This window comes from Cherax quadricarinatus, chromosome 30 (assembly GCF_038502225.1).
Source record: "Cherax quadricarinatus isolate ZL_2023a chromosome 30, ASM3850222v1, whole genome shotgun sequence".
In the NCBI taxonomy this organism is placed as follows: domain Eukaryota; kingdom Metazoa; phylum Arthropoda; class Malacostraca; order Decapoda; family Parastacidae; genus Cherax; species Cherax quadricarinatus.
Window position 1 is genome coordinate 31,480,897 of NC_091321.1, and position 24,072 is coordinate 31,504,968.

Below are 24,072 nucleotides of genomic sequence, written 5' to 3' on the forward strand. Positions count from 1 at the left end.
ATGTCCTTGAGCTGACAAACAAAAGGGTACGTACACGGACATCAGGGCTGTCACAACTCTCCTAGAAGTTGAACAAGACAGTGGCAAGCTTCCTGTTAGGCTGACACACCCTCATCAGAATTCCTCTATCCACGTTCAGGTAATGATTTCTACCCTACACCTATCCTAATTATCATTTTCTTTCCTCACTCTGACTACTTAATATAACACCAGAAAGACAGAAGTTGTCGCTTCTGTGGCTTTCCATATGGCTAGTTTCTACTTTACATACACTTGGATTGTTAGCGCCAACCTTCGCAGTACGACATGCCAAATTTACTTTTAATTTCGGGGGCGTTGCTCCCGCTTTCGGGTCGGCAGTACTGAACAAGCAGCTTCATGACAGACACTTGTCAGGTGACTTATTTATGAGTAATAAACAAATAAGAAATGAATTCTCTTGTCATCATGCAGTAGAAAAAGTCCTAAAATCCCTGAAAGATTGTTATATTCACGGAATTGCAAAATTTCATGGGTACTAGAATGATCAGGAATATGTTACAAGGAAATCTAAAGAACCAAATCATTGGATGGGTCGAAGTATGCGCAGTGAATGTCCCTGGTTTTTAGCAGGAGAACTATCATACAATCTAGTAATGCGCTATGAGGGTGTGTTATATTCAAGGTTTAGTAAAATTTCAATGAGTATTTGAGAATGAATTGCAGTGAGTGATTATGTAAAGTAAACTTTTATCATGACACCTGGTTTTAAAAGTATGTGCAACACAAAGTCTCGTCCCCAACACTCACTCCCTCGTAACTAGTATCCCTGAATTTCTTTAAAGATATTTCCATATTTACTTTCAAATAATATGCAAAATCCCACAAACGACTCGTTTCTTCTCCGATTTCAAATACTACCTACATATATATATATATATATATATATATATATATATATATATATATATATATATATATATATATATATATATATATATATATATACATATATATATATATATATATATATATATATATATATATATATATATATATATATATATATATATATATATATATATATATATATATATATATATATATATGAATGTATGTATGTCGTGCCGAATATGTAAAACTGGTCAGTTAGCAAGAACTCATTTAAAATTAAGTCCTTATAAGTTTAAAGACATATTTTTTTCATTAATGTTAATGTAAAACGTTTTAATTTTGCACCAAAAGAATCTTAGAAAGCTTACCTAACCTTGAAAATAAATGGCATAAAATATCGACACAATGGAAACAAACACATATGCAGTTTAATGTGATCCTTTATTGACAACGTTTCGCCCACACAGTGGGCTTTTTCAAGTCACAAACAGATCTATATGGGGTGGAAGGTACGTGAGTATTTATAGTCAAGTTCAGAATGTTGAGGTCAGGTGGAGAATGCTGCATCTGATGATTTACCGGGTGGGGTTATAGAGTTTAAAATCTTGGGTAGCTTGGCAGGGGTATTGGACAAGTTGTGAACAGACCTTCTGCAGTGTTCTATGTTCTTATGTGGGATAGCGATGAAGAAGTTTCTTGGTAAGTGGTTCAGCTATGTTATAGAAGCCATTGTTCTGGTTGAAATTGTTGGTTATAGAGATAAGCGATGATTCCAGGATTCTTCGGTATTGAGTTTTATCTTCTGTGGCGATAAGTCTTGAGTTGTGTGAATTACGATGTTGTACACAGGCATTCCTTGTAGCGTCAGTCCTGCTTGCGTATTGGTGTTCTGAAATACGTGTTTGGAGGTCTCTTGATGTTTCGCCCACGTATAATTTGTTGCAGTCATTACAAGGGATTATGTATACCCCTGCAGAGGATGGAAGCTTGTCCTGTCTATTACTGGTGATGTCCTTGATGGTCGTGGTTGTGGAGGTAGATACTTGGAATGATGTACTGGAAAAGATGTTGGAAACATGTTTGGCAATGGAGTTGGTGGGGAGGACTATGTATCTCTTCTCGCCAGTGTCTTCTCTGGGTGTGTTGAAGATGTTTAATGCCCGCCGTCTGCAGACTCTGATGAAGTGACGAGGATAGTGGAGTTTAGAAAATACTTGTTCAATTATAGTGCATTCTTCCTCAAAGAACTCATTGCTGCAGATTCTGAGTGCGCGCAGGAAGAAGCCTATAATTACACCACGTTTAGTTTTGGTGTCGTGGTGAGAGTAGAAGTGGAGAAGATCGTTTTGGTTGGTTGGTTTTCGATAGACTTTAAAACGAAGTTAATGGTCAGTTTTGCAGAGAAGAACATCAAGGAAAGGAAGAGTGTTGTCGACTTCTTCTTCAAGTGTGAACTGGATTGAGAGCTCGACTTGGTTGAGCTTGTCTTGGAGAGCTTGAACGTTGAAGCGCCTGGGAGTTATGAGGAGAATGTCGTCAACATAATGGAGCCAGGTGACAGTCGAAGGAATAATGGTGGAGAAACGCTCGGCTTCCAGATGTTCCATGTATAAGTTCGCCAGGACGGCACTGAGTGGCGAGCCTATGGGTAGACCAAAAGTCTGTTGAAAGAGGTGATTTTCGAAAGAGAAACACGCAAAGCCGACACAGAGTTCAACGAGGTCGATGAAATCGCTGGCTGGAATAGGAAGATCAAGTGAATCGTCAATTTTTCTGCGCAGGAGCTCGATGGCTTGTGTAGTAGGTACTTTGGTGAATAGGAAAGTGCTACCCACCAACTCTCAGGAATTCTTGCAAAACACCTCTCCAAATTCTTGGGCACTATCAGTCCAGCACATCTCAAACACTCAGGTGATCTTCTCAACCGCATTCGCAACATCAACATCAGGAACAAGAAACGTAACTTCCCCATTCACCAAAGTACCTACTACACAAGCCATCGAGCTCCTGCGCAGAAAAATTGACGATTCACTTGATCTTCCTATTCTAGCCAGCGATTTCATCGACCTCGTTGAACTATGTGTCGGCTTTGCGTGTTTCTCTTTCAAAAATCACCTCTTTCAACAGACTTTTGGTCTACCCATGGGCTCGCCACTCAGTGCCGTCCTCGCGAACTTATACATGGAACATCTGGAAGCCGAGCTTTTCTCCACCATTATTCCTTCGACTGTCACCTGGCTCCATTATGTTGACGACATGCTCCTCATAACTCCCAGGCGCTTCAACGTTCAAGCTCTCCAAGACAAGCTCAACCTGGTCGAGCCCTCAATCCAGTTCACACTTGAAGAAGAAGTCGACAACACTCTTCCTTTCTTTGATGTTCTTCTCTGCAAAACTGAACATGAACTTCGTTTTAAAGTCTATCGAAAACCAACCAACCAAAACGATCTTCTCCACTTCTACTCTCACCACGACACCAAAACTAAACGTGGTGTAATTATAGGCTTCTTCCTGCGCGCACTCAGAATCTGCAGCAATGAGTTCTTTGAGGAAGAATGCACTATAATTGAACAAGTATTTTCTAAACTCCACTATCCTCGTCACTTCATCAGAGACTGCAGACGACGGGCATTAAACACCTTCAACACACCCAGAGAAGACACTGCCGAGAAGAGATACATAGTCCTCCCCACCAACTCCATTGCCAAACATTTTTCCAACATCTTTTCCAATACATCATTCCAAGTATCTACCTCCACAACCACGACCATCAAGGACATCACCAGTAGTAGACAGGACAAGCTTCCATCCTCTGCAGGGGTATACATAATCCCTTGTAATGACTGCAACAAATTATACGTGGGCGAAACATCAAGAGACCTCCAAACACGTATTTCAGAACACCGATACGCAAGCAGGACTGATGATACAAGAAATGCCTGTGTACAACATCGCAGTTCACACAACCATTTAATTAACTAAAGAACCTCAAGACTTATCGCCACAGAAGATAACACTCAAAACCGAAGAATCCTGGAACCATCGCTTATCTCTATAACCAACAATTTCAACCAGAACAATGGCTTCTATAACATAGCTGAACCACTTACCAAGAAACTTCTTCATCGCTATCGCACATAAGAACATAGAACACTGCAGAAGATCTGCTCACAACTTGTCCAATACCCCTGCCAAGCTACCCAATATTTTAGACTCTATAACCTCACTCGGTAGATCATCAGATGCAGCATTCTCCACCTGACCTCATCATTCTGAACCTGACTATAAATACTCGCGTACCTTCCACCCCAGGTAGATCTGTTCGTGACTTGTAAAAGCCCACTGTGTGGGCGAAACGTTGTCAGTAAAGGATCACATTAAACTGCATATGTGTTTATGTTTCCATTACCTAACCTTATTATAACAAGCGCAATTTATATTATCCTAGCCCAACTAAATATATTTTAGATTTGTTTATAATAATTTAATACTAAACGAACACAATGAAATATATTTTTTTCGTTAGGTTCAGAATTATTTTGGTGAAATTATTGCATACACAAATTTTCACTTGTCCTATATGGCAAGATGAGCGTTGCTATTTAAGCCAAGATGGCAAGTTCTGCCTATTCGGCACGACACACACACACACACACACACACACACACACACACACACACACACACACATATATATATATATATATATATATATATATATATATATATATATATATATATATATATATATATATATATATTTATATATATATATATATATATATATATATATATATATATATATATATATATATATATATATATATATATATATATATATGTCGTGCCGAATAGGCAGAATTTGCGATCTTGTCTTAAGTAGCAACGTTCATCTTGCCAAATAGGACAAGTGAAAATTTGTGTTTGCAATAATTTCACCAAAATCATTCTGAACCTAACGAAAAAAATATATCTCACTGTGTTTGTTTAGTATTAAATTACTGTAAACAAATCTAAAATATATTTAGTTGTGATAGGCTAAAATAAATTGCTCTTCTTATAATAAGGTTAGGTAAGTTTTCTAAGATTCTTTTGGTGCAAAATTAAATTTTTTTATATTAACATTAATGAACAAAATATATCTTTAAACGTAAAAGAGAAAATTTTAGAAAGGACTTAATTTTAAATGAGTTCTTCCTAATTGACCAGTTTTACATATTCGGCACGACATATATATATATTTATATATATATATATATATATATATATATATATATATATATATATATATATATATATATATATATATACATATATATATATTCATATACATATATATATATATACATAATATATATATATATATATATATATATATATTTATATATATATATACATATACATATATATAAATATATATATATATATATATATATAATGTATATATAATGATATATATATATATATATATATATATATATATATATATATATAAAATTGAATCTTGTTTCATTAAATGCAGTTTTGACAATAATATGAATATTTCCTTTGGTTTATATAAATTAGATCCATTTATAATTAATAGAATTTGGGAAGAATTTAATAATACATTGGACAAATAATAATTTTAAAAATTTTCTTGGGTAGAATAGTTTGTTGGTGGTTGTGCAAAGGACCTGTCCAGTTGGGTCGGCGCGCGTCAGGTGTTTAACCGTTGTGGGATCTGATAGTGAGATGTTGGCCAGACTCCATTATATACCTTCCTTGGATGCTTTACTTTCATAGTTCCTTGATAATGTGAGTAGTCACGAAAGCGCTTGGAATTTCTCTATTCTTTCAGAGTGGTTGTTTTGCATATACATACATATATATATATATATATATATATATATATATATATATATATATATATATATATATATATATATATATATATATATATATATATATATATATTATATACATATGATACAAAGTGTTTGTGCCGTCTGCTCCTCAACCACCTCCACCCGTCTCTACTTCCCCTTAAGGGGAGGAGAGGGAGGAAGTTAAGAACTTTACAGAAAGCTAGTTACGGAATAAATAATAGAGAATAACGGCAGTCAGCCCATAACTGCATTTTAAATGACGTCAGCTATTCCAGTGACGGAATGGAATCATTTTAACTGAGTAATAAATACACCCACATACTCAGGCTTTATGTAACTTGAAATACTAAACTAATCAGATGTGTTGTATGTCACCCTGTACGTCCGAAAATGTTACAAAAAGTGTTGTCTGCAAAGATCTTTTCATACCCTACGTACCCTGCTCCAAGATCGTTTCCCCACCCGAGCGGATGATTACAAGTACAACCAGGATTAAAAATTGTATTTGACTCCTGACCTGTCCTTACCGAGTACTGAAGTTCGACTAATCTGATTTCAAGTGACTTTCCTGTCTGCCCTACGTATGAAAGAGAGGATTGCATGCATGGGACCTTGTAATCCTCACCAACAATGTTGGATGGTGCATTCTTAATCATCTTCTGCTTCACTGTCCCGATGCTCTTGAAACCATTAATTATATTGAAATTTTTATAATACTTCACGCAGGTTGGCCATATTCTCATTGTAATACAAAACCAGTATATTTTTCTGGAAGACACTTCCCTAGGTTCAGTCCTGTAGAAAGTCTTCTTGGCCACCTATAACGCCTTTTCAACAAAATACCTAGGGTTTAACTGGAGAGAGTTCCGGGGGTCAACGCCCCCGCGGCCCGGTCTGTGACCAGGCCTCCTTAGGTCAGTGTCCCAGGATGCGACCCACACCAGTCGACTAACACCCAGGTACCCATTTTACTGATGGGGAACATAGACAACAGGTAGAAAGAAACACGTCCAATGTTTCTACTCTGGCTGGGAATCGAACCCAGGCCCTCACCGTGTGAAGCGAGAGCGTTAACCACCAGGCCACCAGAGCCCTACGTATGAGGGTATCTCAGTTTAGGGGCTATATTGAACATCTTATTAATTTTATCATCCAAATATTCGGAAATACAAAAACGTAAGGCTCTCAAGAAATTGCAAGGAAAATTTAATTTAACCCTAGATTCATTACTGGAATAATAGTGAATGTATGACGACACATTAGTTGACTTTCTGTACACTGTTAATTTAAATTTCCTGTCAACAGGATGGATTAGAACATCTAAGAATGACAACTTGTTATCTACTTCGTGCTCTGTTGTAAACTTAAATGAGTGTACTAAATCACTGAGAGTAGGAATGAACTCGTCAACATCGCGATCTCTAAGCCACAGACATAGAACATCGTCTACATATCTGAACCACATATGCAACAGTTAGGTATCTTTATTTCGAAACGTTTCGCCTACACAGTAGGCTTCTTCAGTCGAGTACAGAAAAGTGGATAGAAGCAGAAGAGACTTGAAGACGATGTAATCAGTCCATCACCCTTAAAGTTTTGAGGTGGTCAGTACTACTGTGTAGGCGAAACGTTTCGAAATAAAGATACCTAACTGTTGCATATGTGTCTTACCTAACAACCTGTCGGTATTTTATACCATTTTAATGTTCATATCTGAACCACTTGGCTTTACTTGGGTGGATATCTTTAAGGATTCTAGTCTCATAGAATTCCATATGCAAGTTGGACTAAACGAATTTCCCGTGGCCAGGCTTTATTTTTGAGCACAGAATTTACTTTCAAATACGAACTTGTAGTCCGTCACACAAAGCTTAATGAGTTCAGTAATTATGTTAGTGGGGTACGGCATGGTGACGTTTTCTAGATCTTCTTCCAGATACGTAAGGAAGTCAGGGACAGAGACTCTAGTAAACAATGCTGTAACATCATATCTCTGAAGAGTAGTCATGTGATACATTCAATTTCTGGAGCCTCTCTGTAAGGTCAACATAATTTTTAATATGAGCATCCGAAATCTTTCCGACCATGGGAGTTAGCAGTTTAACTAGCCACTTGGATCTGTTGTATGTAGCCATGTCTACGGAACTTACAGTAGGACGGGCTGGGTTCCCTGGCTTATGGGTCTTAATTAATCCGTAGAGTTACGGTAGTTTTGCCGACCTGGCTGGCAGATATTTAATTAATTCATCATTCCCTTTTGGGTTAACAGGAGTAGATATGGATACATATGAATACACAGGAGCATATGGATACACAAAAGGCCTAGTTCCTAGGCCTTTTGTGTATCCATATGCTCTTTCACTACCTTCCACAGGATGGTTATAGGGTGCACAATAAACTAGCCACGTCGGTGGCAAAATCTAAAAGTCTTTGAAAGATTAAAGCAATTCTGATAAGACATTTTCTAGTTATCCGTGAGATATCAATATCCAAAGATATACCAATAGTTGAAGTTTGATGCCGTTCAGACATTGCACAATCAAATTATCGGCGTTGAAGTTTTGAAACTAATCCGATAAGGTCTTTTCAAATTATCACCTGAAAACCCGTATTTCCATTCCCTAAGTTATTCAAGAAAAAATCGTAAATTGGCACCTTCATTACACAAACCAAAATTAATCCAAACTTTATTCTAAGATTCACGGAAACCAGCATATTTGATCAAATTGACATATTAAAAGATAAATAACCCAAGATCAAGGCGAAGCTTAAAGTGAGAAAAAGGCATTGGCCCGAACATCCGCATGTCCAGGGACCCAGCAGAAAAAGATGCATTTGTTCTTACTAAGAAGGACTAGGGAATGAGGAGAATCATTTTTTTTGATTTCCTGCAAAGCACTAATAGAATCTGAAACTAGCACAGAGGTCGTAAAGGTATACAATATGTATAACAGTAATGAGACCTGCATACAGTTGATCTGTGAAAATGATAGCTGATTCTAATAAATGATCTTGTACCACTCTGCTGCAAACCCGACACCATCAGAAGATTTAGAACCATCAGTGTAAACTACTACGGCATGAGAATGAGATCGGAAGTGGTTAAGAAAAAGGGAGCGAAAAGTTACTGTAGGAATTCGAGCTTTCGCTCACTGCAGCAGAGAAGACCAGACACGAATTGTCGGAGAAAAGTTAGATGTTGGATGAACATGTAAAAGGGGCAAATTAAGAGAAGCCAACAGAAAGTAAATATGAAAAAAAAAAGGTTTGAGTAAACAGGGGCGGCGAACAAATAAAGGGCCTCTACTAATGTCTGTAACCATTATGTATGTAGAAGGATCGTGAAAGTCATGAGATCGGAAAAAATATCGGAGACAATAAGCATTACGCCGACCGCACAAAGAGAGAAAGTTCACCTAATATATGTTCTCGTCCCGGAAGGAACGAAACGCACGTACACGCACACGTAATCGCTGATGGTTAATGGGATTATTACAACCCAGGAATTCAAAGGCCTGTTATCCAGGGTGTAAAGGGAGCAAAATAAACACAGCAGAAAAACTTTTGACTTATATTATCCTTTCACCAAATAAGAACAGAAGTATATACACTATATACACTATGTACAACAATAGGTATTAGTGCACTCCACAGTAAGCAAGGCAGAATAGATGCCACTAGAGAGCAGACCTTGCTTCAACCAGCTCTAGAATGGAAATGACAAGGGAAGACAGGCGGGTGGTGCCCACAACACCTCTGCAATTGCCAGAACCATCTTCTCATTGGCTGAACCTGGGTACTGATTGAACGACAGAGCCCCATCATCCAACCGTTAGTACTGGTTCGCTGGTTGTGGGAGATAGCCTTTCAATGAGGGTGTGTACATGCGCTGAATAAAGGTTACCTATTCTTTGCATATCACACTCCCACCCCGAGAGGGCTCAGGGATAGGCTCCCACCTCCCATTGCTTCCATTCCCATATGGTGCCACCATGGCACCATATGGGACAGCCTTTCCTCTCAACCATCCAACTCTTAGAACTCAGCTTTATTCACAACATAAAGGCAAACCCTAAACTTAGAGTGAGACAGCAGACAGTAGGGCTAACGTAGGTCCAAGGTACGGGCGGAGGGTAGCCTGCACCCCCTCAATAAGAAAAAAAAAACACCACATATATAAAGGGGGAAAAAAGAGCTAGAAACCGGTTACTACAGGTCCCTACAACATTCTAACCTAATACATTAATACAATGTGGATAAAGCATTTGCCAACTTATTTTCTTTGCCGGCAATGTGTATTATTCTGAGAGAATAGGGTTGCAGCGAAATCCAGACAGACACACGAAATACAGACACACTTGACAAACTGATACAGACACGACACACGAGTCGCCGTCCAGCCGCCGTGGAGAGAAGACGTCGTCGTTCCTGCTCTTCGGTTATCCTGAGTAATTCTCGAGCAGAGCAACTCTGAACACTGTTACTCGAGATTTTTCTTGGGTTATCCTGAGTTGTTCTTCACCAGAGCTGAGAGGAAACTTGTTTGCAGTCACTTCGAGCACCATCCCATCAAGAGGGTAAGGCGGTGACTTGCTTGCTTGTTCACCCCTCTCTTCCCCATCCCCCCATCCTTCCCCATCCTCCCCTCACCCAAACATTTACACTGGCCCCACACACTAACACACTAGTTACATTGCTATCCTTCTGACTTTCCTATCTTCTTCTTTTTTCGGCAACTTCGCCTTCGGCGAGTTAACACAAGGCATTTTGACCATCCGGTAGCCCGTGTGGTTTTTTTAAAATCCGGCCGATCTTTGTCTTGGACCCTGTGTCCCACTCACCACTCGAGGGTAGGCTATCTTAGGGGCCCTGTGTCCCCCTCACCACTCGAGGGTAGGCTATCTTAGGGGCTGACCTTCAGAAGTCAGCTGAAATATGATGTTAGACTAACACTAAGGAAAGACCCTTTTTGTTAAAGTAACTTCTCTGCCAGATGTACCTTCCTGGACATCATGGCGCGGATAAGAGTAAGATTACGTGTTGATGACAATCAAAAGTCGAAGCAAGAAATTCTAGAATGTATTTGTTCGAATTCAACTGTTGCTCCAGTGGATATTTTTGCAACTCTCTCTGGGGTAGTACTTCTCCTCTCTTCTGAAGAAGAGTTACTTCAACTACTTAAGCAGGACGTCCTGGACAAATTGAAAACTTTTGGTATCAACCCAATTGCACCTGAAAGCTATCAAGCGCAGAGACCTGTGTTTGTGGCTAGAATTAACAGCTTCATGAGAGAGAGCTCAGTGAATGAACTTGTTGAGGACTTTAACAGGGAGAATTCGGAATTTAAGGCTGTCCAAGCATATAAATTCTCTAAACCTGGCAACAACCAGGTAACATTAAAGTCAATACTTGAGACACCTGAAGCAGCCAAACTAGTGTGTCAAAATGGTTTCAAATGTTTTGGAACCAGATGTACACCTGACCAAATCTCTCTTAAACGGTGTGTCAGTGTTACATAATGTTTCAAATGTTACGCATTTGGTCATACCACCAACAAATGCAGTAGCCAAGCAATGATTTGCAGCATATGCTCTAGTCAACATTCTTTTAAAGATTGTCATAACAAAACTAAGCCCAAGTGTGTCCTCTGCAATGGAAAACACAATGCTGTTTCTGCTATCTGTCCTGAGAGGAAAAAGGTAATGCAGAAAATTCTTGAAGCCAAGAAAATATCCAATTCTTCGAAGACCACTCCCCAGGCACCTCCAACAATGTCCCAAACTTTCTTCCCAGCTTTGCCTGGATCTAGTGGGACTCCTCATGTCTCTTCCACCGGTTCCAATGTTTGGAATTCTGCCCCTCTTGGAGTGCCCCAGTCTAACCCTCACCTACAACATACACAAACACAACAACAAGGTTCAGCCTCACCTCCCATGTCTCAGGTATCCTCAGCCGGGGATATGACGAGAGCTCAACTAATGTATATGATGGCCAAGGATATAGCAGGTGGTGACATTCAACTCTGCTCTAATATTTTCAATGATTTGTTAATGGCTAATGGGATCACTCCCATTACTATCCCGGATAATGTTTAGGTTATTATGGCCCAGCCCTCTCAAAACAGGAAGTGTGCCCTACTCTACTTCTACAAATAAGCCTAATTCATCCCTTGTTCAGGGATCACCAGCCTCTCATACCCAGGTTGTCAACTCCCCTCAACCCGATGAGTCAATACCTGACCCTAACCATGCCGCAGAGATTGGTGCTCACTCTTCCGCTATTGCAGCTGATCCTGTTGCATAAGAACAGGAACTGTCGCAGGATAAATCACCTGGCCTACCAAATTTTCCCTCGGAGCCTCCACAGTCTCCCATCAACTCTCAAGAGCCTCTGCTTCCTGTAACTGGGAATATCACACCTCAGTTTTCTGATGATGACTCTAATGACTCTAATGATTCTGTTAATATTACCAACTCCAGTGAGGATGGTGACACTTTTAGTACACAAGCAACTACTCAGAATTTCCCTGCTCCCCTTGACGAGTCCAGCAGGGATAGTGTGTATACCAAACATAAATTTACTTGTAGATGAATTGTTCAGAGAACCGACAGACTTTCAGACCGCAGTACACGTGCGAAGTGCAAGAAATAATGGGGATTACAATTTTCCAAGTTAATGTTCAACATTTCTTTAATAACCGTTACCTCCTTGAGGTTGAACTACATAATTACAATCCCGATGTTATACTCTTTTAATGAGACAGCTGCGAGAGTTGATCAACATATTAAATTACGTGGTTACTCTACTGTGGAGAAATCGAGAGGACCCTATAGTGGCGTAGCCATTTTAGTTAAATTAGGCTATGCATTTAGAAATATTCATGTTGATGAAGATAACATTCTTGCAATAGAACTGACGACGTCTCATGGCCAACTAGTGATAGGAACTGGATGTTTTCCCCCGAGACAACAATATATAGAGTCAATTCCTCTACATAGGACATTAAGCAGAAATATTCCAACAATTCTAGCGGGAGATTTTAATTCTCATCACCCTGCCCTCTTCAACTGTGGAGCTGGTATTCCACTGGGTGACTTGAAAGGAAAACAACTATTTAATATCATGACAGCCAGAAACTTGTCATTTCAAGGCCCATTCTTTAAATCGTATATTGGACCTCACCCAGGAACACCAGATATAGTCCTGACAAACAGAGACTGTGACCTCTTTCATTGTCGTATCTCTCCTGGTGGAAACGTAGGATCTGATCATATCCCTGTTTTAATACAACTACAAACTTCTCCATTTAGAATACCTGTACCTCCTAAACCCCTTCAGGGCATTTCTGGGTGACGATGAAATTGTGTCATTGGAAAATCTACCTTCCACTGCAATTGACGACGCGATCAGGTCCCTTCACAATCGAATAATTGATGCTACTAATGCTACTTGCCAGTTAGCTTCCACAAAGATCTACCAACAATATAAACCTACGAGGGAAATTAGAGACGGTATGAGAAATTATCAAACAGAATGTCGAAGGCATCGTCAAACGCGGCAACCACCAGTAGCTACATTGTATAGATTGAGGCAAGAATTAATTAACATGATTAGTCATCACAAACGTGACTTATAGAAATTGCTAGTTCTCCAAGCTAATCAGTATATACATGAGCCAGCAAAATTTTGGAGTAAGATCAGACAACTGTTAGGGGCAAAGCACAAGGCTCCTAACTACCTAATTCAGACCTTCACTGATGAGGATGATGAAGATGTTGAGATTAAACTTGATGATCCACAGGACCAGGCTAATTTGATGGGTGATGTATGGGAGAAAATTCTCTCCCACAATAACAGTCGTCGATTTAACAATAATCACTATCAGTTGGTAAATGAATGGAGAGATGAGAACTTAGATAATCTACAATCACTACCTTCCATAGATACATCAACTCTTGAAGACGCCCACCCGTTTACTAGACCTATTACACTACTCGAGATGAGTCAGGTTATTGGAAGAATGCGAAATAGAGCCCCTTTTCTCTCTGGAATAACAGTGAAACAAATAAAGTTCCTACCCAGAAATTGTAAACAGTCTTTGGTTAATGTCTTTAATGCCATCTTGGCCTCAGTACATTTTCCAGTGGTTTTTAAGACTGCTAGGATGATCTTTCTTGCTAAGCCCGATAAAGACATCCACCATCCAGGGAACTATAGACCTATATCTTTACTTGAAGTCACTGGAAAAGTTCTTGAGAAGATCATTTCCAACAGACTGAACTACTATATGGAGTTTAATCACCCTTTTACTGAAAAACAATTTGGCTTTAGAACACATAGAGGTACCCATCATGCAACAAATATTTTATTCGATACTGTAGCAAGTCTAAAACATCAGGGCAATCTTGCCTTAATTGCCACCAGAGATGTTCATAAAGCTTTTGATAGCTTATGGCATGATGGTCTTATATACAAACTTATTGACCTACCAGACCATAACTGGACTTTTCTCAGATTAATATATAACTTCTTAACTCAAAGAAAAATCATTCCTACCTTTCATGGCAAGTCAACAGAGCTTTTTATACTGACAGCTGGAGTCCCACAAGGTTCTTGTCTTAGTCCAATTCTATTCAATATTTATGTGAATGATCTTCCTCAACCAGAGTTTAATGATACAATTATAACGCAATTTGCAAATGATATTATCCATGTCGTCTCGTCAACTCCTGTAACAGGAAAATACAAGTATGAGAGAGTCATAGAAAAATGAATATTGAACTTCGTCGGACATCCAATTGGGAAAAGAAATGGAGAATTACGACTAACCTTGACGATAGGATGTTTTGCATCAACCATCGAAGATAAGGGGTAGTATCTCCATCAGAGGTACACCTGTAGCCATTAGAAACCCTAACAAGATCTTGGGATATGAAATAGACAGGCTGCTCCACTCAACATCTCATGTAAATAAAAAGATCAATATAGCCAAAGCCGGTCTTAGCAGTCTCTTTAGATTTAATCAAGCCCCTCCACATGTCAAAAAACATCTGTATAAAATGATGATAAGACCAATACTCGAATATCCATGTGTCCCAATGTCGTTAACAACAAAGACCAACATGTTAAAGTTGCAACGGGTCCAGAATAGAGCTCTCCGCTTTATTACGGGCACCAGGAGGAGAGACAAAGTTAAAATGGCAGATTTACACGGACAACAGGATATTACTGCCTTAATATACGCCTTGATACGCTGAAGAAGAGACAACTCTATGCACTGCAAGAACTCTACATACCAGATAGAGAACATCCTCTCCAAGTTGAAAATACCACTGACTATATCATTAATACTCCTCCTCACAGGACCCAAAGAATGACTCTCCCACAGAGGCTGCGTCGCTTCATCCATAAAGACGATTACCGTCGACCAATGATCTTGAGCAACCTCCCTGCAGATGAAGATGATTGGGTAACACCAGAACCCTTCTATGTCTACTAAGAAAATTATCGCCCCTAATTAGGGAGATATCTTTGTAACATTTCTACTTTTACATCTACTGTTATAAATATGTTACATTTACTTTGGCTGGACACCACCTTGAAAGAAGCTAGCGTCAAGTAATTCTTTACGAACTGTCCAGATTACTGCCTTGTCTTGTCGTTTAAATATTCGTTATGCAATCGCAAAAAAAAGCAATTGCAACTTGTATATCTACTACCAATTCAGAGTCATGTACCTATATATCTGTTATATCTATGTGACTCTGATGGGTTAGTATTATACCCCTTCAAGAATTTCTATTATTACACATACATTTTTTAAATTGCACCAAAGTGGTTGGGCCACTTACCTTTTATATCCTACTTCACTCCCGCCTCCCACCCTTTTCCAATATTTCTATCCTTACCCATTCTTCTTCCTTACCCATCTTACCAAAGACTCTGGTCATAAGAAGTGAAGAAGTGAAGGGCTGCAGCCGTAGACTCCATCTCATGAGCATCGCATTGTGGTTCTTCATGGCGTGGAGATATACCAGAGGGTTGTGGCAACTATAGACAGTGACCACCTGTGAAGTCTGGCCCACATAAACATCGAAGTGGTCCAAGGCCAGTACCAGCACGAGGGCTTCTTTTTCAATAGTAGAGTAAGCCCTCTGGTGCGGCTGGAACTTTGCTGAGAAGAAGGCTATAGGCTGTAACCCATCGTCTCTGGCTTGCAACAAAACTGCCCCAACCCCAGACTCATAAGCATCAACCTGGAGACAAAAGAATGGGTGCAGTACACAATAATCCTTTTGCTTTCGTAAATTATTATTATTATTATTAATTTTAAGCGCTTAACCCATGTGGGTCATTCAGCGCAAGACGCGGTGAAGGTTTGATCCTCCGTCTACTGAGCGCCTGACAGACGCGCTTCCTATTTGTACTCACCTATACCTATGCTTTCGTAAAAGCATTTTGACACTCTGGGGTCCAATTAAAGGAAACTTTGTGACTGGTAAGAGGTAAGAGGGGCTACAATATCTGAAATTTTTTTACAGAATCTTCTGTAAAACCCTATCATACATAGGAAACGTTGAAGAGATTTCCTATCATGGGGGAATTGGGTAATCTTTAATGGTAAGAACTTTAGCCAATTTTGGAGCAACTTTGCCACTACCTACTTCATGGCTCAGAAAATTAACAGTAGCCTGGCCAAAGGAAGACTTAGATAAATTAACAGTTAAATGGGAACTCTGGAAGGTCTCAAAGAGAGTCTTATGCCTAAACAGGTGTTGATCCCAAGTATCAGACATCACCACTATGTCATCTAAAAAAGCTGCCGTGCCTTCAAGTCCATTAATAGACTGATGGATAAGTTTCTGGAATGAAGAGGGGGAGTTTTTCATTCCGAAGGAGGTAACTGTATATTGATAATGACCTCCTGGAATTACGAAGGCAGAGATTTCCTTCGCCTTATCCGTCAAAGGTACCTGATAGTAACCTTTAAGGAGATCTAACTTGGACACAAAAGTAGCCTTACCCACAAAGTCGATTACGTCATCCAGACGAGGAAGAAGGTAAGCATCTGTAATTGTGACCTCATTCACCTTACGGTAGTCTGTACACATGCGAAAACCTCCATCAGCTTTTTTAACAAGGATGCACGGTGAAGCCCATGGACTAGATGACTCCTCCACTAACCCATGCTCTAACAGGAATTCTACCTCCTGCTGAAGTAGCTTCTGTTTTTTCAGAATTAGCTCTGTAGGGGGAGAGTTAAATAGGTTTAGAGTTTCCCACATCTACGTCATGATAAGCTAATGTACATTTCTTCGGCACATTCGAAAAAATATCAGGGTATGACTGTAGAAGCGCAGTTAAACTTGTGACTTGAACCTTAGATAGCCGCACCATTAAAGAGCTAGGGTCCTTGAGGAGGACAGAGTTTGGAAGCTTGACATTAATTTCAGAAATAGAGTGCAAATAGTCAGAGTCGTCCTCAGAGGAAGAGGTTAAAGTCATTACTGGGACTTTATCTGGTGTATGAAAAGATTTTATTTGATTAATGTGGTAAGTTTTAGTTTTTGAGGTCTTATCATAATTTACATAATTTACATCAGATAATTTACTTACAATTTGATAAATTAGACACATGTTCAACTCTTGGGTATCTTTATTAAGGAAACGTTTCGCCACACAGTGGCTTCATCAGTCCATACACAGGAGAAGCTTGAAGAACAGGAGGAGAATGAGGTAATCAGTCCCCCATCCTTGAGTCGATGTGGTCAGTCCATCAATCTTGAATAGAATACGGCATATGGGCAGAGAAGGAGCTTATAAACCGTAGGCAGGAGAGGTGCAGCAGTCGTAGGTGGTGTCACATTTGCCCAATGCAGAAGTAGGTCGTGCCCAAGGGATCTTAATACTTGGGAATTCTTCGCTTGCCTAACCCTTGGGCACGACCTACTTCCACATTGGGTAAATGTGACACCACCTACGACTGCTGCACCTCTCCTGCCTACGGTTAAAAAGTTCCTTCTCCGCTCATATGCCGTATTCTATTCAAGATTGATGGACTGACCACATCGACTCAAGGATGAGGGACTGATTACCTCATTCTCCTCCTGTTCTTCAAACTTCTCCTGTGTATGGACTGATGAAGCCACTGTGTGGCGAAACGTTTCCTTAAATAAAGATACCCAAGAGTTGCACATGTGTCTAATTTATCAACGTGTCGGTTCTGTGAACCATTCATCTACAATACTTACAATTTGCATAGGTCCTGTAAATCTAGCGTTCAAGGTGTGGCCAGGTAAGTAGTATAAGTTGGTCGATCTAGAAACACTGCCGGATTCCAGGATAATGACCATGGAAAATAATGTGATAATGGGGGGTCTGCATGACCTTAGGGCTGACAGGGTAGGAGTTTAATATGTTTAATCATCCCCCAAGGGGATAGAGAGTCTTATTCCTATGCATTACTAAGTAGGGACAGAAGTAGAACAAAGGATTCAGGTGGGCAGGTGGCAGATTCCAGGATAATGAGTGTGGAAAAGAATGTGATAATGGGGGGTCTGCATAACCTCAGGGGCTGTCAGGGGTACAAGTTTAATATGTTTAATCATCCCCCAAGGGGATAGAGAGACTTATTTCTGTGTATTACTAAGTATAAGAAGGTAGGTAATGATCACTTCTGACTCCCCAAACTCTATCACTCTGATAGATGGGAGAGGCAGTACAAAGGATTCAGGTGACTGGGTACAAGCTTGCCATCTCCGAGGGAGTCCCCCCCCCCCTTCCCGGCCTGCAACTCACTGACGCGACTGTTGCTACTTCACAACACTGCTGGGTTTAAAGAACGCGGTAATGGATGGGTAGCTGGTCCCCGAGGGAACCGGATTCCAGGATAATGACCATGGAAAAGAATGTGATAATGGGGGGTCTGCATGACCTTAGGGCTGACAGGGTAGGAGTTTAATATGTTTAATCATCCCCCAAGGGGATAGAGAGTCTTATTCCTATGCATTACTAAGTAGGGACAGAAGTAGAACAAAGGATTCAGGTGGGCAGGTGGCAGATTCCAGGATAATGAGTGTGGAAAAGAATGTGATAATGGGGGATCAGCTTAGCCTCGAACTGTCAGAGGTACAAGTTTAATATGTTTAATCATGGGGATAGAGAGACTCATTTCTGTGTATTACCCAAGGGGTAGGTAATGATCACTTCTGATTTATCACTCTGATAGATGGGAGAGGCAGTACAAAGGATTCAGGTGACTGGGTACGACTTAATAATTGGGTGGGGTCTCTGATGGAGTGTTGCAGCCAGCCTGCTTCTTTGGAGGTCATCGGTGTGATTATCAGCCCTGCGCTCGCTCTCCGGCTACATCGGGGGGCATCTGTGTGAAAAAAGGATAATAACCTAATTTTTCAAGGGTGAAAACAAAAAGTCTCTCTTAGCAAATATATTTATTAGTTAACATTACATTGTTTTATTCCTCCTCTCCCTCAGAACAGCTAGCTTCTAAGAGCATGAAACTACGAGCAGTGGCGGAAGATCTACCTCTCTCGCGTCGATGCTTGACCCTGGGGAAAAAATCTCTTACGGTTTTTTCTCTTCCCCGCCAAAGATTGCAACTGTCTCTCATCTCTAGTTCCTCTTCTTCTGTACTCCCTTCTTCAGTACTGCTATTAGCTTCTTCGTCTTCCTCCACTTTGTCATCTGTTTTATCTTTAAATAATTTAAACTTTGTTTCTCCGGCATCTGGATGACCATAGGATACAGAGTGATAGGCATCTAAGTAAAAGCGCTTATCATCAAATGAGCTAAGACCTCGTTTCCTAGTGGTGATAGTGGTCATCTGACCTTTTAAATTTCTAATTTGACTATATTGGAAGGTATGTTTAGAACCGTCTTCCAGCACACTTCTAAAGTTATTATGAGTTAATAATTGTTGTTCAGACTGAGGAACTCCTTTCGCAGCGATAGTGTTGTTATTATCTGCTAGCAGGATGCTATACATTTTGGGTTTAATGCAGACTATTTCTGAAATAAGGCGGTCCCCCACCTCACTTTTAAGTAAGCCTAGAGATCCCTTCCTTGAGTCATTGTAGAGAGGATGATCTGTGGGGAAATTAGATGTGTCTATCCATTTCCTCAATGGTTCCTTACCGATTTCATCAGTAAGGTTTTTGATGCCCTCTAAACAGGCGATGACACTATCGGTATCTGAATAGATTAGTTTTATTTTGTCTTGGTATGTTTTCTTAAGAATCATATACCAAAAATGGTACAGCTTAAATTTGGCGAGTTCTAGTATCTGGTAGCCTATGTAATTAGGGTAAGTGAGTTTTATGGCTGGCGTCCCCGTCGTAACCAATACTTTGTTTTCTGAAAGCTTTATGGCTTTCTTAAATAGTGGCTTACTCACCGCTCGCAAAAATGCTCCTGCTGATGTTATGAGCTTCGTTTTGTTGGCATATTTTGATGGATTAAACAATGTCTTGCCGAATACAGAATTGGTCAACAATTTAAATAATCGCTGACAGTCTTTACTAGTGCTACTATTACGTTGCCTCACGTTCGTTTCAACAAAGCCCGCCAGATATTTTCCTTGTGAGAATTCATATATGCTATGAATTTTCTCAATTTGTAGACCTATCTCCAAGAACAACTGCAATAAAGGCAATGATATTAGGTAGTTTCGTTTGGGGAGATGGTCCCCCACTAATTTAGTATTTTTACGGGGTAGTTTTTGATTACTGATTGCCAATAGCTGTTTGCTGTACTCAGATAGATCATCTAATGTTATCTGTTTGTGATAGAGACATAGTGGTAAGTCATCCGTGTAGCGAGCTAATTCTGGGGCTATTCCTAGAGTGTCTATAAGAAGCCAGTAACCTTTTATAGAGTCTTGAGGATTCTTCTGGAGAAGACCACCATTTGCGAGAAAACTCACCATTTCTGCGGGTGAGAGTTTTCGAATGTTTGCGTAGGGCAGCGCCTCAGTCATGCAAGAACCATAAAGAGAATTAAAATCCCAGTATAGCAAAAATTTACTTACTAAGTTTTTCTCATCAAAATTGGGATTAATGAACTGGTTATTGGCCTGAGCAAACGTCCTAACAGCAGTAGTGAAGCCGCCTCTTATATTAGACTGTATGATGTTATAAAGCTCCTGATCAGTAATTAATTCTAATTCCACTCCACTGGTTTTTAAGAAAGCATCATAGGCAAAGCCGGGGAGAGAAACATAGTGAACAACATCTAGATTATAGATGTTGTATAATAATCTCCTATGCAAGGTGAATATGTCAGCCAGAAGTCCTACATCACAGCTGAGATATACTAGGAGATAGTCTCCTAGAGTTTGACAAGCTGTTTTCTCCCAAACCAGATGAGCATGATCGAATTCTTCTTGGCTAATATGCTTCTTAGACAGAGAACTGTAGAAAGCTCTTTTTGGGGGTAAAGTCTTCTCTTCGAGCCTTTCTGGGGAGCTGCAATATTCATAAGGAAACACTTGTTTGCCGGTTAATAAGCATCCCCAACTTTCGGGGGGTAGATGACTTATCATCGCCTCTGTGAATTTCAAGGGTGATTTTGAAGCTATGTGCGCCTGAGCCAAACTAGCCAAACCAGCGGACAAGAAGGCTAGACTATCCAGGAAACGTAGTGCTCCTATTTCTACCTTTAGGAATTTATATCCCTGTTTCATTAAAACATTGATTGGGGCTTTAACACTTAGTTCTTTAATTATCAAAGCCATATCATATGATAGGTTATGAATAATAACAGGCAAATATTTACCTGAATTTTTCTGCCTTAAATTGCAATTATTGCAGAGTGCTCCTAAATAATTAGCCTTAGGCATTAGATGGTCATGATGCCTCACCTTTGGTTTGGTAAGAGTAAAGTCCTGATGACAGAAGTTGCACTTCTTCTGTATGGCAAAATGTATATGCTGCTCCCTGGTCATATGAAGTGGATAACAGGGAGTGTTCATCTTTATCCAATCCCATAAAGACGAAAGTCTATCATACATATGATCAATACACTGTACCCCCCGATGGACATATCTATCTATTATAGTGTTATTTCTGTCTATCACTATATAGCCATAAGCTATTGCTACGTGTCTAGCTGTTATTACCCCCTCTGGCTTACGATTATCGAGGTAAGCTTCTAAATCCACAAAGGCAGTATGAGAGGGCAAGTAGCCCTTGTGAGTATTTTTGAATTTGCAAACGCTTCCAGCTGGGGGAAAAATCAACTTTTGTTGGTTGTCGCATGAATTGAAATGAGTTTTTAAGTTGCAAATGTCACTATATTCACTTAAACAATTCAAGCAAAAGTGCTTATTGCGTGAATGTTTTCTGGAGAAAATTCTCATATATTTCTGGAAGTGTTTGATTAAAGCTACATGAGTCTTTCCCAACAATAACAGGGGCACTACCAGTGAATATTTATTACTACCCCTACGACATAAAGTAGCATGATAGGTCCCTTCATGAGAAGTTAAGCAATAAATAAATATTGATATTTTGTTGTCAGACTCGAGTTTGTGGATGTCACTCCACTGGACAGGGAGAGTCACTCGCGAGTAATTGACAAATTTCTGAAGGCTATCACATCTAGATAAATATCGTCTGATTTTATACCAGCCCCAGCCAAGTCTACGACAGAAAAAGGCCGCCAGACATTGAATAAAACAGCTATTTTTTACTCCTCTCGGGTTAAATATCTGATTTTTCCCTCGTAAAGATGTGGGATATTCTATATAGTCTCCTAGGTATCCACGCACTCCATTCTTGCATATTACAATATGAAAACCCTTTATATAATCTAGTATGAAGCCTGATCCCTCGCCCGATGAAATTTCAGTTTCTAATCGCGTGCTAAGGTACTCCCTCCATGACCGTAAGAGCCGAGATATATCATCTCGTGTAACTAGTTGCGCGGGAAAAGTTATATAATGCTCACGACTGTCATCCTCTCCCAGTAGCGACTGTCTGCGCAAAATAAGGCTCAGTTCGGCATAAATCCTAAGAGCATTTTCATAAAGTGCTCGTCCTGATAGAACAGTGATAAAATGCAATATATGCTGTATAAATGTTGTTGCGAAGGACTGAAGAAATAATATGGGGTCGTGTTTATGAGAGCCAGGAATTGAATATTTTATTCGACAGAAGTGACCTTGAAAACATTCTGTCTGTTCTAAGATATGTGGTTCCTCTGAAATGGAATCGTCTCCCATTTCACTCTCTTCCTCATCTGAACGAAAATTTTTTTTACCTGAAGTGAACCTTCGCTTAGCAGAGGAGGGGGAACCCAAGAAAGAGTAGTAATGATCCTTGGAAGAGGAGCTGTCACTTGTGGCGGCTGGTCTCCATCCACTGGGACCGGCAATCGGCTCAACTTGCTCTTGTGGGAGTGTTACGGTCGAAGATTCATCGGAGGACACAGACTGATCTGCATAATATAATTAGCGAAAGTTATTTATTATTCTTTTGTTTTAGTGTCATACTAAACTAATTATAACTCGAGCAATCTTTTAAAAAAATGTTACTGTTAAAGTATAAAACTGGGAGAAGCTAAGCAATCTATGGAATATATGCAGTTCTCAAAATGATTTTTATTCTTGTTAGTGAGATACTTTATAAACATATCTTAAAAATGTTTGACTGTTAATAAAAATAATTGATTAAGAAAAGAGCGCTGACCTCTTTCTTCCTGGCCCGCCCCCCGGATCATCTGCTTGGAGTATTGCCCCGCCCCAACTGTTGGAAAAAATTATTATTAGCTCAAAGACTTATTTCATTATCTGAAAATAGCAGTTTTAAGAAAACATCAATTCAGAGCAATAACCTGGTAATCTCACCTGTCACGCATCTCCTGCGATGAGCTGTGACATTCGCTACACACACTGATAGCCCGCAGAAACTACAGGGGAATGTGTGATGAGCTGCATCCTGAGGGTATAATCGCCCGCATAGGTGGCATCTGCGAGCTGGGTGACGAGCCATAGCTGTAAATACACACACACACTCATATTCCATAAATTATTTAAATTATAGATAATATTTTAATCTCCCATAGATAGAGAAGTTTTTACCTGCTCTAATCTAAGCTGGTAACTTTCTTGAGTGAGCGGGAAGAGCACCTTTCGCCCTAGACGAAAAGGTGAGCGTATTTATAGCTCGCTTTTAGGATAGCGTGCTCATAAGGTGCTTAATTTTCCCCAAAGTAGAGGTACAGTTTTTCACATCAGTCTCTCTCTATTTTCACGAGAATCTTTTAAACAAAAATCCCTGCAAGTCTATATATTATAAATATAATCTAGAAAAGAT

General features: G+C 39.7%; 1 protein-coding gene across 2 annotated transcripts in view; it reads left to right on the forward strand.

The window, feature by feature from the left end:
- Positions 1 to 46: 46 nt before the first annotated feature.
- The window catches only part of LOC128692800 (prestin-like), a 268,729-nt gene continuing 244,703 nt past the window's right edge, over positions 47 to 24,072 (forward strand). For both annotated transcript variants that reach the window (XM_070090068.1, XM_070090069.1), the window contains exon 1: positions 47 to 139. The gene's annotated coding sequence lies outside the window, so the exon portion shown is untranslated. The remainder of the gene's footprint in view (positions 140 to 24,072) is intronic.